Source organism: Ursus maritimus, unplaced genomic scaffold (assembly GCF_017311325.1).
Source record: "Ursus maritimus isolate PB19 unplaced genomic scaffold, ASM1731132v1 scaffold_18, whole genome shotgun sequence".
Taxonomy (NCBI): domain Eukaryota; kingdom Metazoa; phylum Chordata; class Mammalia; order Carnivora; family Ursidae; genus Ursus; species Ursus maritimus.
The window spans coordinates 14,447,135-14,461,385 of record NW_024424230.1 but is presented as its reverse complement, the minus strand read 5'-3'; positions in this window follow the sequence as shown (position 1 = coordinate 14,461,385).

The following is a 14,251-nucleotide window of genomic DNA, read 5'->3' as shown; positions in this document are numbered from 1 at the left end:
TGAAGAATCCCTGTTAATTATGAAGACAATCAGAAAACAGACCCTCTTTGTCAGATTTCAGCTGAGCACTTCTTCCTGGGGTGTCCCACAAGTTCATCACACTTAAGTGCTTAAAATAACACTCACATTCCCGCTCAAAAGTCATCCATCTATTACATTCCACATCTCAGGGCATAAGATCTCTTTCACCAATTCAAATAAACTAGAAACCTGAAAATCATTCCTGACCCTTCCTTCATCACCACCTCCCAATAAAGCCAAACCTTCTGTTCATTCCAAATCCAAAATGTCTCTTGGTTCGTCTCTTGCTGGTTGTTCCCATTTCCCCACCCTAATCCATGTCCCATGCCCCACAGCATCAATGCCTAGCTGGACTTCCAAAATGTAGACACATTGAACTCCATCGTTTCATATCTATTGGGATCTCAAACATGATTGAATAATGTTTAAAACAACCCTTCAAAAATTTCTTATACTGTTTCTAATATAAAGCCTCAGACCACTTTGTTCCTAAGTCCACACTTCAAAGCATGTGTCTAAATGCACCATGGTAATTAAGCTAAGAAGCAAGGTCATTTAAATCGAAATAATGTTTGCTAAAGAAAACAGAGTAATACTTAGGGCAAAAGGGTAGAATGAGAAAACAAGGGCTTTGGAGTCAGCAAGTCCTGCACCTGAGTTTTAGCTTATTAGCTGGGTGAAAACTGGGTAAGTCTCTTAAACTCTCAGAGACCTCCTTCCTTCTATGAATATGGGGAGCATGATCCCCACTTTAGGAGCTGACAAGGGTTTGAAATAAGGAAACAGAGGTTAAGTACCTAGTGCAGAATGACAGAAGATACTCAACAAATAACTATTAGTGTTGTCCTTATTACTAGGCACTTACAAAATACTGGATTTTCTTCCTTATCCAGAACCAAGACTTGCAGAGATTAAAAAACAAAATCCACAGATTCATGTACTATTGCTCATACAATTTTCTCCTAAGAGAGCAGCAAGTGGTGACAATATGCAATTCTAATAAGCTTTCTTAGGCTGATTTCCCAAGTCCAAATCCAAAGAATAGCAGCAAATTGAAAGGCAGAAAGGGTGAAGACGGAGAGAAACAGTAGATGACAGGAGGGAAGCTTAAGAAGACACCTTCTCAAAATGCACAAGAGTAGGGCAAAGAGCCTTCACCAGCCCAAAGGGACCCACCCCGAGAGGCGCAGAGAAGAGAGTCATGTGGTGGTTGAGGACACAGCTTCAGAACCCTGCTGCAGGGATGTGAACCCCAGTTCTTTTGCTAACTACTTTACAGTCTCGGACAAGTTTCTCAACCTCCCTGTGCCTCAGTTTCCTCTCTGTGAAATGAAGACAATCACCGTCCCTATGTCATAGGGTTGTATGGAAATAAATGTGGAAGTAAATCACTTGAAGCTGTAGGGGACCTTGAACAGTGCCTGACCATAGTGAGTGACTCGCTTTTATTGTTACAGCACGGTATCATCAATAGTGCTTATCGGAAAGACTGAATCATCACATATTATGCCCTGTACCCTCTGCTTTTAAAGAGAAGTGGCAATACCATTGATAATTAATTGCAATCAAAAATGTCACATTCTAAAAACAGTCTGGTGTTTATGGTAGGAAATTTTAGGTATCTGAAATATTTACGTGTCTGGTAGTCCACCAAGACTATCAGAAAAATGAGATACTACATTGAGATGCAGAATTTTTAAGTGGATGTTATTTTCAGTACGTTAAAAGAAGTCTTTTCTTTCCCCCACGCCTGTGGAACTAAAAAGAGAGACAGGGAGAAAGCCTCTTTTGAAAGGAGTTCCCAAGCATGGCCATGCGAGGGCCCGGCCTCAGGAGATGTTCCCCAGTGGGAAAGCGCTGGACTCCACCCAAAAGTTTCTGTGTGATATAAAGATCCCAGCCCTGTGGCTTGTGAGATTGCCAGATCTCGGAACAAGGCTTTCCTACCTCGCACACAAATCTGTCACAGAGGCATGTCTTCTCTTTTCTGAAAAGAAACCACAAAAGAAATTTACTTATTCCTATTCCCTTAATTGAGAGAAGCTGGGAGCAGCGGTTCCTGCATTTTTATAAAGAATGGGTGAAAATCCCCTACCAGATTTTTGTCAGTATGTTGTGTCAGGCTAGTAGGTATTTTCACTTCAGAGATTTTTTTTAAATAGTAAATCACTCAGAAAATGCTGCATTCAATTTTCAGTCCAAAAGCAAATTAAAGACATTTGTCATCATCATTCAGAACCTGTTCATTGTATCTCATCAGGAGAAAGAAACAGAAGTCCTAATGCAGTCTAATTTTGACAATAAGTTCATATATAGTCTACAGTATTTCAATCTTTGGAACAAATCTTCTGAAGGTGGAGAGAAATGCCAGCCCTTTGCCATGAAAACATGGTCTGTGCGCCCCTCACAGTGTGCCACTGTTTCTCATTTAATTACTCCCACTAATAGAAAATCTAAACAAAAGTGTGGCTAGGCCATTGTGGCCAAGAAGACTGCCTGACAATATTTCTCAACTGCAGTTGTGAGTACTAAATAAACATCTGACACATAAATCTATAAGATTGATTTTATTTTCTTATAGAATCTTCAGGATTCTCTTAGCATTTAGGGATTAACTCCAAATAATCAATTGTTTAAGTCGGTAACTTCCAGCTAAAGGATTATAAAAGCCCCACATCAATTTTTACTCTTAAAAAATAATTCTAAACAAATAAAACTTGAGAACATAATAAAAATAACATCCCACTGCAGCCAAGTACTTTACTGCATCAATGTAAGAATCTATTAGTAGACAAGAGATAAATCTGATAGGATTTGCTCAGCAGATAGAAAAAAGAAGTTTCAGGGGCGCCTGGGTGGCACAGTCAGTTGAGCGTCTGACTCTTGGCTTTGGCTCAGGTCATAATCTCATGCGTTGTGAGACTGAGCCCTGCGTTGGGCTCCATGCTTAGCATGGAGTCTAGTTAGGTTTCTTTCTCTCCCTCTCCCTCTACTCCTCCCCCATGCTCGCTCACTCACTCTCTCTCTCTCAAATAAATGAATCTTTTTAAAAAATTTTTTCACAAAATTCCCACATTTCCCTAATATAAGTAAAAATAATAACTAATATTGATCAAATACCTCCTATGTGCCAGACCTTATATTATAGTTTAGATACATTACCTCCTTTCACCATCTCATCACCATATTCAGAAGATGGCATCACAGAACTCCATGTAAAAATTAAGGCTTAGAGATGTGGAACAATTTGTCTAACACCTTATTTCCAAACCTACGCTTTAACCAATCATAATATACTACTTATATATAGTCTTGTTTTTTTTACTAAAAAAAAAAAAAAAAACCTTAATGTGATAAACTACATCTACCTTAAACCAACAACCAATACCATATTTATGACAAACAAGAAATCAACAACCAAAAACATTAAGACCCCACATAAATGATGTTAACAATCTATATAGAAGACAAAAGTAGATAGATACATGAAAAAATAATCTAAAGAGTATAATTTTTAAAAGGTGAGATACCCTTTATGTTTATCAAAAAGAGCAAACATTTCATATGTAACACTCAGCTTTTTTAAGGACCTACGAGAACAGTCACTGGTAGAAGGGCAAATGTCTATAACTTCTCCAGCCAGAAATTTATCAGTAAACAAAAGACTCTTAGACAATTCATACCTTTTGTTCCAATAACCCCTACATTACATATTTACACTAAGGAAATAGTTAGAAATTTATACAACTTATATAAAAAGACATTCTTTGAAATGTTCTATCTAACATGAAAAAAACTGGAACCAGCCGGACTATGGCACAATAGAGGAATGGTTAAGTTAATTTTAGTTCATCCTGATGACAAAATATTAAGCCAACTTCTAAATGTTGTTTGAATATTCACCCAACTTAAAAATAACCTGTATCAAAACATAGCCAGCTAAAGTTAAATGAAAAACGGGACAGCATATTTATATATAATACTATCCTAACTGTGTACCTATGTATTAGCAGAAAAAAATTGGAAGTAAATACATGACAGTGTTGGCAGTAGTTATTTATGTGTGGTAGATGTATGGTTGATTTTGATTTACATCTTGTTACATTTCTTCATTTTACAAAATCTCTACAAGGAACTTGGATAAACGTTATATTCTTTAAAAATGTTATAAAAAACAAGAGGGTCTCAACTAATGGTATCCTATAGGTAGAAAGTGTGGACTATCTCATTTTGTCAGCAAGGAGCTCCAGGAGTACTGATCTATCTTCATCCATACCTGCACTCAGCTTTCACAAATGAGACAGCCCCCATCATGTTGCTGATGTTCATTAGAGTACACGAACGCCAGCTGACCATCACGGTGGTCCCTACGGCAAGCACATAGCTCCCTTGCTATTCCAGAGCCTGGCTTTCTTAACCTCAGCAAACCATAAGATTCTGCCAAAAGAAGTAGAGGATAGAGCAGGTAAACAACCGCCAGAGTCTGTGCTCAAAGAGTAAGCAACCCGTCCACAAGTGTAATGATAAAACTGCCACTGAGTCACGGTTCTTTTTTTCTTTTTTTTTTTAAGATTTTATTTATTTATTTTGACAAAGAGAGACGCCAGCGAGAGAGGGAACACAAGCAGGGGGAGTGGGAGAGGAAGAAGCAGGCTCCCAGCGGAGGAGCCTGACGTGGGGCTCCATCCCAGAGCACCAGGATCACGCCCTGAGCCGAAGGCAGACGCTTAAGGACTGCACCACCCAGGCGCCCCCTGAGTCATGGTTCTTATCCCCAGCCATCCTTAGACCATGAACTGTAAGAACCTATAGGAGCGTGCATTCCACCTTTGGGATACGTATCCATTTGCTCAGTTCAAGGAAGAGCAGTTCTCATTTGGCAAAAAGGTTGGAACTCATGAAACTCTGCTAAATTTCTTGAGATTTCCAGAGTCAAGGGCCTTGACACAGTACTTTCTAGAGTGCTTTTTTTTTTTTTTTTTAAGATTTTATTTATTTGTCAGAGAGAGAGAGAGTGAGCACAAGCAGGATGAGCGGCAGAGGGAGAAGCAGGCTCCCCAGTGACCAAGAAGCCCAATGCGGGACTCGATCCCAGCACCCTGGGATCATGACCTGAGCTGAAAGCAGACGCTTAACCGACTGAGCTAACCAGGCATCCCTCAAGTGCTTTCTAGACAAGCTTGTCCATCCTCTGAACAAATGCCCCTCTCTATTCTAAATATACATAGAATAATGTATATAGACATAGAACAGACATAAATATATGTCTGCCAGGTGACTACATTGGACACTGAGACAGACAAGATAGCTTTATAATCTTCTACTACCTTCTAGCATCAACAATGCCTACCCACCTAAGTCAACCTCTATTTGTCCATGGTAAGGAAAACATTAGAAAAAATTATTTCAGATTCGAGACATTGGTTATATTAGGACAATGGATTAAATAAATTATTCTTTTTCATTTTAATTTTTTAAATTTTTCCAAATTTTCTCTCCTTGAGTATATAGTACCTCTATAGTGGGGGGGGGTAACAACTTTAAGGTGCTTAATGTTCTCTGCTCTTGCAGAAATTAACACTTGGCAAGGAGGACAGAGTTTTACAGCTGGCTATATGACAGTATAAAGAGTGCTACCCACACAGTGCAAAGTTTTGGGGAGCCCCCAGGGAAGGAGAAGATTAATTCTGTCCAAGAAAAAAGAGGAGCCATGATGTTGAGTGAGCTTCAGAGAAAAAGCGGCTTCTGAAATGGGCCTTGAAGGATGAGTAATATTTTTATCTGATTGGAAAGAGCATTCCAAGGGAAAGGTCGGCATGAGAAAGCTCAGACATGAAAGTCCAGAACACTCTAGGGAAGTTAATCCGAGGTGATAGTCCTTATTTGATGTGGCCACCCAAACTGTCACCCTATTCCAACTCAATAATTAATCTTGATTAACTTTTAAGTCTTCAATATGCATTCAGGTTAAAATTGATTTCTTATTTTTATGTGTTTCACATTAAATAAAACTATGTGCTTCATCTGTCTCAATGTGGAAATTATTTTAAAAATGATACTGATTTCAAAATTAAACAGATTTCAGTGTTCAGTCAATCCATTTAATTTGCATTTTAGAGATTTCTGTTGAGAAATTATAATGGTTCCTCACAGCTCATTCTTTCTTAGCTACTTGATTAAAGGTTCTGTAACTTAGCTAATTCAGGTGTAGAACAACATTTAGGAAAACATATTTAAGTGGTTTTATGACATATGCGAGGATGTGAACTGTAATATAAATATGCAGTAATAGTTTCCAGCAGAAATCCTTTCAGATAGTTTAACCAGGGACTCCACTGAATCAACATATAGCCAGTGGGGGGAATCATTTAATAGTGACAGAAAGACTGCCCGAACAAGGAAGAGAGGACTGGGGCTCTGGTCCCAGTTCCTTCATTTATCAGCCATGAGGTTAGAGCAAATGGTAAACTCTGAACCTCAGTTTCCAAATCCATAAAAGATATAATACTATGTATTCCTTACTTCACAGGATTATTAAAAATCACGAGAATGTACACTCATCACTTATGCAATTCTTAAAGACCTTAGTGATAACCTTATTAGGTTTCTAAATTTTGCTTCATTCGGGCCCCCTACTGGATGCAGGAAGAGTGGAAATAGGATAAAGGACATTGCTGCGAATGGATGGGGTCCACTCTCTCACATCTCCATTTTCGGGTAAGGAGTCTGAGATGATCTGCTTTACATTTTGGGCTCCAGAAAAGCTTCCTTTTGAAGAAATGCCCAATGGCTTAAAAGGATTGAAAACCGCAGATTTATTCCAATTGTCTCATATTACAATGAAAAAAGTAAAACCCAGAGAAAACCCTCTCTAATTTTAAGTAATTATAAAGTGGCTGGGAAAATAAAAAAATACAATTGAGCCGTCCATCCCCAAGCTCAATGCCTTTTCTGCTATCCACATGGAAGAGTGAAATAAACGTGATGTACTGACATAGAAGTACAAATGTATATGGGAGATAGGATCACCTGTACACTATGAAAATTCTGTTCCAGCAATACAAAATTGTAGTTCATTCACTAATCTGCATATTTATTAAATAAATATTAAATGTCAGATATGCGCCAGACATTGTTCTAAGCACTGGTTTAAACACTGAATGCAGCCTACCCATCACCAGCCTATCCCATTCCCCCACCCCCCTCCCTGGTGATGGGTAGTAAGGAGGGCACGTATTGCATGGTGCACTGGGTGTTATACACAACTAATGAATCATCGAACTTTACGTCAAAAACCAGGGATGTACTGTATGGTGACTAACATAATATAATAAAAATTTATTATTATTAACAAACACTGAATGCAATTCCGTTTCAAACAAAGAAGTTATGACACCCCAGCTTAACACTGGAATAAAACATTCCATTTTGCCTGAAACTGATGAATGACAAAGTATTATAAATTTAATTGTTGCCTATCCAAAAGCACCTCTAATTCCAGTAATGAAATAAACACAAATCTACTTGTCTTGGGGCCACCCTCCCTGAATTTCCTCTTATTAGTGTCTTTCCTTTCATCAAAAGCTAACACTCCACTTGAGAAGTACATTTCCTGTACTCTCACCTTCAAGGAATCAGAACCCGCAGGCACTGCCTTTCTCCACAGCGTATTTATTTTCTCCCTATCTAGAGATCATTCTGCCGCAGATAAATATCTTCTAGTGTCTCCCATATTAAAAAGAAAACAAAAACCTTTGCCCTCATGACCAACTGCAACTCAGTTTCCTTTCTTAGTTTCAAAGCAATTGTCTTTAGAAAGAGCTGCCTGCAGCTACCACAGCCTTCCCAAGTTCACCTCTCTCCCCCAGCCACATCTATGGTAGAAGGTAAGTTCCACTGCTGCTCTCCTCAAGAATGTGAGAAAGGAGATCTTGTCTGCTATTTTATCCCCAGCACTGGAACGGTAGCTATCATATGCCAAATTCTGTAAATATTTGTTGTATGAATGAATCATGCAGAACCATACAGTAATTTAGTGAATTATATAACATAGAGTTTGCCAATTTCTCATATATTTCTGAAGGCTGGGTCACACTATATGCTTAGTTTTACTTGCTCCAAAATTAAAACACTCCAATCACTATTTGAAAAAATTTGTAATGACCCACAATGCTAGAGTAAAAGTAATCTACAAATGTAATTTAATCCCTACCAAAACCATAATAGGAATTTTTTTTAATTTATTTTTTTTTCATAATAGGATATTTTTGTGACTTGGCAAAATAATTCTAAAATCCATTTTAAAAGAATAAATATTTTTAAATAACTAGGAATATTTGACAAAGAAGAATAATGCAGGCAAAACTGCACTACCAGATATAAAAATTGTGTTACAAAATAACAGTAATTAAAACAATATGAATCTGGCACAGGACAGGGGGGCAGAAACAGAATACAGAGTTCAGAATTGACCTCAAATATACCTGAGGATTTTGTAAATTAAAAAGACGGCACTTCAAATCAGGGAGGGAAATGGTGGTTGTTTAAAAAAGGTCTTGGGACAACTGCCTAGCTACTTGATAAATAAGTAACCCTTCCTTACTCCTCATACCAAATTCCAACCAAATTTGTAACAGAAAATAAGGACTGGAAAATAATTTTACAGCCTTGGAGTGAGGAATGCCTTTTGAGTATATCAACAAAGCTAGCACCATAAAGAAAAACACTGACTGATGACAGACTCAAGTACTTAAAAGTGAAAAAATATATATGGTAAAAACAAAACAAAAAAAACTAGGAAACCCTGTCAGGGAGACTAAAAGGCAAACAAAACCCAGTAAGCATTTTTGCATCATATATATGAAAAACGTTACAGAAGAGTGATGCTAAATCCACAAAAAGAACATCCTGATAGATAAATGGGCAAAGGAAACAAATAACTCACAAAAAAATAAATATAAATGGTCAGTAAACACGTGAAAAGATAGCCAGTATCATCAGTAATCAAAAGGATGCAAGTTAAGATATTAAATTTCCTTTAACTATTAGCCAGCTAAAATTAAAAATATTGACAATACACTGGGTTAGCAAGGGGATGGAAAACAGAATTCTTACACACTTATTATGAGAGAATAAAGTGAAATTAAGTTTCTGGGAGTTAGTTTGGCATCTAATGTAAAATATCCATTAAGAGAATAACCAGACAATTAATACATAAAGGGTATTATTTGCAGAGTCATTTATAATTGAAAAAAAAGTCTATCAATAGGAGATTATTGAATATGTCATTATTGATCCGTACAAAGAACTACTACGGAAACCTAATTATGTGAACCTACATTTTTGAAATGTAGAAAGATATCCACAATATGTCAAGTGGAAAAAGCAGATTACAAAACAATTCTACCCCCTAAATATTTCTCGAATCAATCCTCTTCTTTCATCTCCATTGCTACTCTGGCACAAGCTAACTTCCTCTTCTCTTTCCTGCCCCAGCCCGCATTCTGCAGCATTTTGAAAGGCAGCTATGGGACAGTTTTACAGTGCTAATACCTGCTTCTCTTACTGCTCACTGAAAAAGTGTCCTACCTCTGGCTCATAAGGTTCCTGCCTACTTCTCCAGCTCTCTTGCCTCTCCTGCTTGCTCCAGCCTCCGTGGCCTTCTTTCAGTTCTTCTGTTACCCCTGGCCTGCTCCAATCTTGGTCCCTCGCACTTGTTCTGGAACCTTCTCACCCACCCTACACCTTCCATCTCCACACTATGCCTGCTGACGCCCTGCCTTTTCAGTGCTCAGCACGGATGCCATCACCGTCACAGCAATCTTACCTTTTTCTTGCTCACCTCATCACAGTTTGCAATTTTTTATTTGTAGATTAGATCATTACTATCCATCTCCCTCCAAAGGCCAAGGACAAAGACCATGTCCACTTTCCTCATCATTATATATCACTGACATGTATTAAACACAATTTAGAGACTGCCATGTAGCAGGCACTAAAATATCTTATGAGTGAAGGAAGGAAAGGAGGGCAACAGGAGAGGACAGAATGAAGATTCAGTACTGTTACTTGAAAATCAATAGAAAGAGCTCAAACCAAGAGCTAAAGCCACTTCTTGATTATTATGATTAAAAATGTATACAACCATCACAGATTTTGAACCATGAAAGTAGTAAACAGATGCCTCACCAAAGAAGATATACAGATGGCAAATAAGTTTATGAAAAGATGTTCCACATTATATGTCATCAGGGAAATATAAATCAAAACAATGAGATACCACCACTACAAACCTATTAGAATGGCCCAAATCCACAATACTGACACCAAATGCTGACGAGGACCTGAAGCACTAGGAACACTCATTCATTGCTGGCAAGAATGCAAAATGGTACAGCTACTTTGAAGGTCAGTCTGGTGGTTTCTTACAAAACTAAGTATACTCCTATCATACAATTTAGCAATTGCACTCCTTGGTATTTACCCAAAAGAGGTTAGGTCTGCACACAAACGTTTACAGCAGCTTTATTCATAATTGTCAGAACTTGGAAGCAACCACAGTGGTCCTTCAGTAGGTGAATAGATAAACTGTTGTACTTCCAGACAATGGAATGTTATCCAGTGCTAAAAAGAAATGAGCTATCAAGTCATGAAAAGATATGAAGGAGACTTTAAATGCATGTTACTAAGTGAAAGGAGCCAATCTGAAAAGGCTACATGCTGTAGGACTCCAACCAAAAGACATTCTGGAAAAGGCTAAAACTATGGAGACAGTAAAAATATCAGTGGCTGTCAAGAGTTGAGGGGAGGGATGAATGAAGAGGCAGAGCACAGAGATTTTTAGAGCAGTGAAAATACTCTGTATGAAACTACAATTGTGGATACAAGTCATGATTCATTTGCCCATACACCACCAAAAGTGAACAGTAAGTAAACTATGGACTTTGGATCACAGTGATGTGTCAATGTAGGTTCATCACTTGTAACAAATGTACCACTCCAGTGGGCGATGCTGATAATGGGGGGAAGGTGTGCATGTGTGGGGGCAGGGGTGATATGGGACCTCTCTACTTTGCACTCAATTTTGCTATCAACCTAAAACTGCCCTAAAAATAGTCTCTTTAAAAAAGTACTAACGGGTTTTTTTTTCCTACTGTTTATCCTTCCCAAATCAGAGGCTCGATGCATTTTCTCATTATTGCTCCTCATTGCCACAAACAAGATGACCAATTCATCTCTAGTGGCAGGATCACTGTCTGGGTCAAGTTTACAGGACTTTAGGAATTCTGATGCCAAGAAACAGGCCCATCTGTAACCCAGAACCCTGATGTCCTAAATGTTGTCAATAACAAAGGCAATTCTTTTTTCCATTTGCATACAATAAATCAGAAACTATACATTGAATCAATGATTTCCGATATCCACTTCTCACTCCCTCTTGCCCTAAGATAGTTTCTAAGATAATTCCACTTCCTCAGGGAAATTTCACTATAAACCCAAAAGGATAAAACCAATTTCCTCTTCACCTCTCTTTTCTTATGCGTTCCACACCATATGCCACAATAGCCCAAATCCACCCCTAACCACCTATGAAACTCAGGAAAGACATTTTGCTCCCATGATTATCAAGGTCTAGTCCATAGATCCCAGCTCAACATCGTATTCTTAAATTTTGGAATTGCACTGGCAATAATCAATGTTTATCTGTCAGTGCAATAAAGAATCTAGGCCTAAGTATAGAGCCCAGCCCATTTCTCCCAGTTAGGTCATTGCAATCTCAAGAAGATGAAAGCTATTAAGGGAGCAGAAGACCATAGTGGTTCAAGGTGGTTAATGATTTTATTTTTAAAGGAATCAAGAAACTTACTGTGCATTTTGGCATCAAATACATATGATATAAATTGTGTCACTGTAGGCAGATTGGCACCTGTGGATAGTGGGTGGTTGAAGATTTACAGTCAATATTTAGTCAACAGCTCAGTCACTTTGCTCTGGATATAAATGTCTATGACTTCTTCCAAACATTATATTCCACTGTGTTTACATGCTCATGTAATCTTTTCCCTGGCTAGTTATATAAAAATAATTTTTTAAGTAATACATTTCAAAGACATTTGACATACTAGAAAATGGGTCTGCAAGTGTGTTTATATCCACAGTGTAATTGAAAGAGTGGAATTATGGTAGGTAGACCTTCAGGAGATCATTTGACATTTTTGGAAATGAGATTCCTTACCTGTATAATAAAAAATAAGCCAAATCAGCTGCAAGACTTCATGTCCCTTCTCAAATAATCTTTTAATTTATGTAACAGTCTGCTTGTATCTCACGCATGGCATTTACCAGATTCTACTTTTTAGTTATCTGAGTATTTCATACTCTACCCGCTCCTTCTACCACCACCAACTCCAGGTCCCTGAAGCCAGGGATTTTTGTTTCATTCTTTCAGTACATTCCCTACTATACCTAGTCAAGTGTCTCAAATGCTCAGGTGCACAGAATGGATACTGAATGAATGGAAATGGTCAGAAGTGAGCCATGCCCCTGACACCCACTGTTTTGGGCTGAATTGTGTCGCCCCCAAAATTTGTATGTTGAAGTCCTAACCCCGGTACCTCAGAATATAACCGTATTTGGAACTAGGGTTGTTGCAGACTGAATTAGTTAAAATGAATAGGGTGGGCCCCAATCCAATATGACTGGTATCCTTATAAAAAGGGGAAATTTGGACACAGAACCAAACATAAAGCACAGCATGCAAAGATGAAGGCAGAGATCTCAGTGATGCTTTTATAAGTCAAGAAACACCAAAGATTGTTAGCAAACTACAAGAAGTTAGGAGAGAGCACGGAACAGATTCTCCCTCAGAGTCCCCAGAAAGAACCAACTTTGCCAACACCATGAACTTCCAGCATCCAGAACTACAAGACAATAAATTTCTGTTGCTTAAGCCAACCCAGTTTGTGGTTCTTTTTTATGTCAGTCCTGGCAAAGAGTACACCCACTGCATTACCAATAGCTGTCTCACCGGCAGTTACAAAAACAAACCCGGGGCCTCCACAGGTGAACAGCCACAGCTGCTGCTAGAAACCCAAGCAGTATCGCCAAATCCTCACCTCCACACAGTCTGTATATCTGACCACCATCCCTCCTTACCCTATCTATCCACCCTCCCACTGTGTCTGGGAGACTTCCAATATGCTTTACTTTCCGCAGAATGTTCCTTCCACTTCCTTGCCTTAATGGAAACCCATGCTCCCCCAGGAGGAACTGCTGTCTGGAAACTGCCACTTCCTTAAGTGGAGGTTGGTTTGTCATTTGTGCCTCTCGTAACTCCAAGCCAAGAGTCTGCGTTGCCTGAAACAACTACTTCCTCTTGCCTTTGCAAATCCTCCTGCTTCAAGTTTCACACTATACCCACTGGCTCCCTGTTACCTGCCATGTTACCTTACCAATCACTGATACAAGGTGGTTAAGAATACAGGTCCTGGGGGGTGCCTGGGTGGTGCAGTCCTTAAGCGTCTGCCTTCGGCTCAGGGCGTGATCCCAGCGTTATGGGATCGAGCCCCACATCAGGCTTCTCTGCTAGGAGCCTGCTTCTTCCTCTCCCACTCCCCCTGCTTGTGTTCCCTCTCTCGCTGGCTGTCTCTATCTCTGTCAACTAAATAAATAAAATCTTTAAAAAAAAAAAAAAAAAAGAATACAGGTCCTGGAGCCAGACTGCCCTCGTCTGAGAACCAGTTCTGACACCTGCTAGCAATGTCACTTGGGCAAGTCCGTCAACTTTTGTGAGCCTGATTTTGCTCATCTATAAAATGGGGCAATGATAATATATAAAGCTCTTAGAATAGAGCATGGCACCTGATAAGTGCTGAACAAATATGAGCTATTATACCAGTTTCTAGGCCTGAGTTGTCCTCTTTATCTCTACCTTACTGATTGTCTTCTTTCTTGGCGCCTTCCACATTCATGTGAATGACCCATCCCAACTCTGGCTTTCAATTCCTTATCTCCTTACTTCCACTGATCTTCTCCTTCACATTATCTGAGCAACTGATGACGCTGATCACATTCCACCCTCACCAACTCCAAAATCTGTACCACCTCGAACTTCTGAAGTTAAAAACACCCCGTTCTCTGATCACAACTTCCAATCTGTCTGCTTACTTGTGCGAGTGCTCTCACTATAAAAAAATTTACCACCTCCCCATGACAACCCAGAGATGCCATT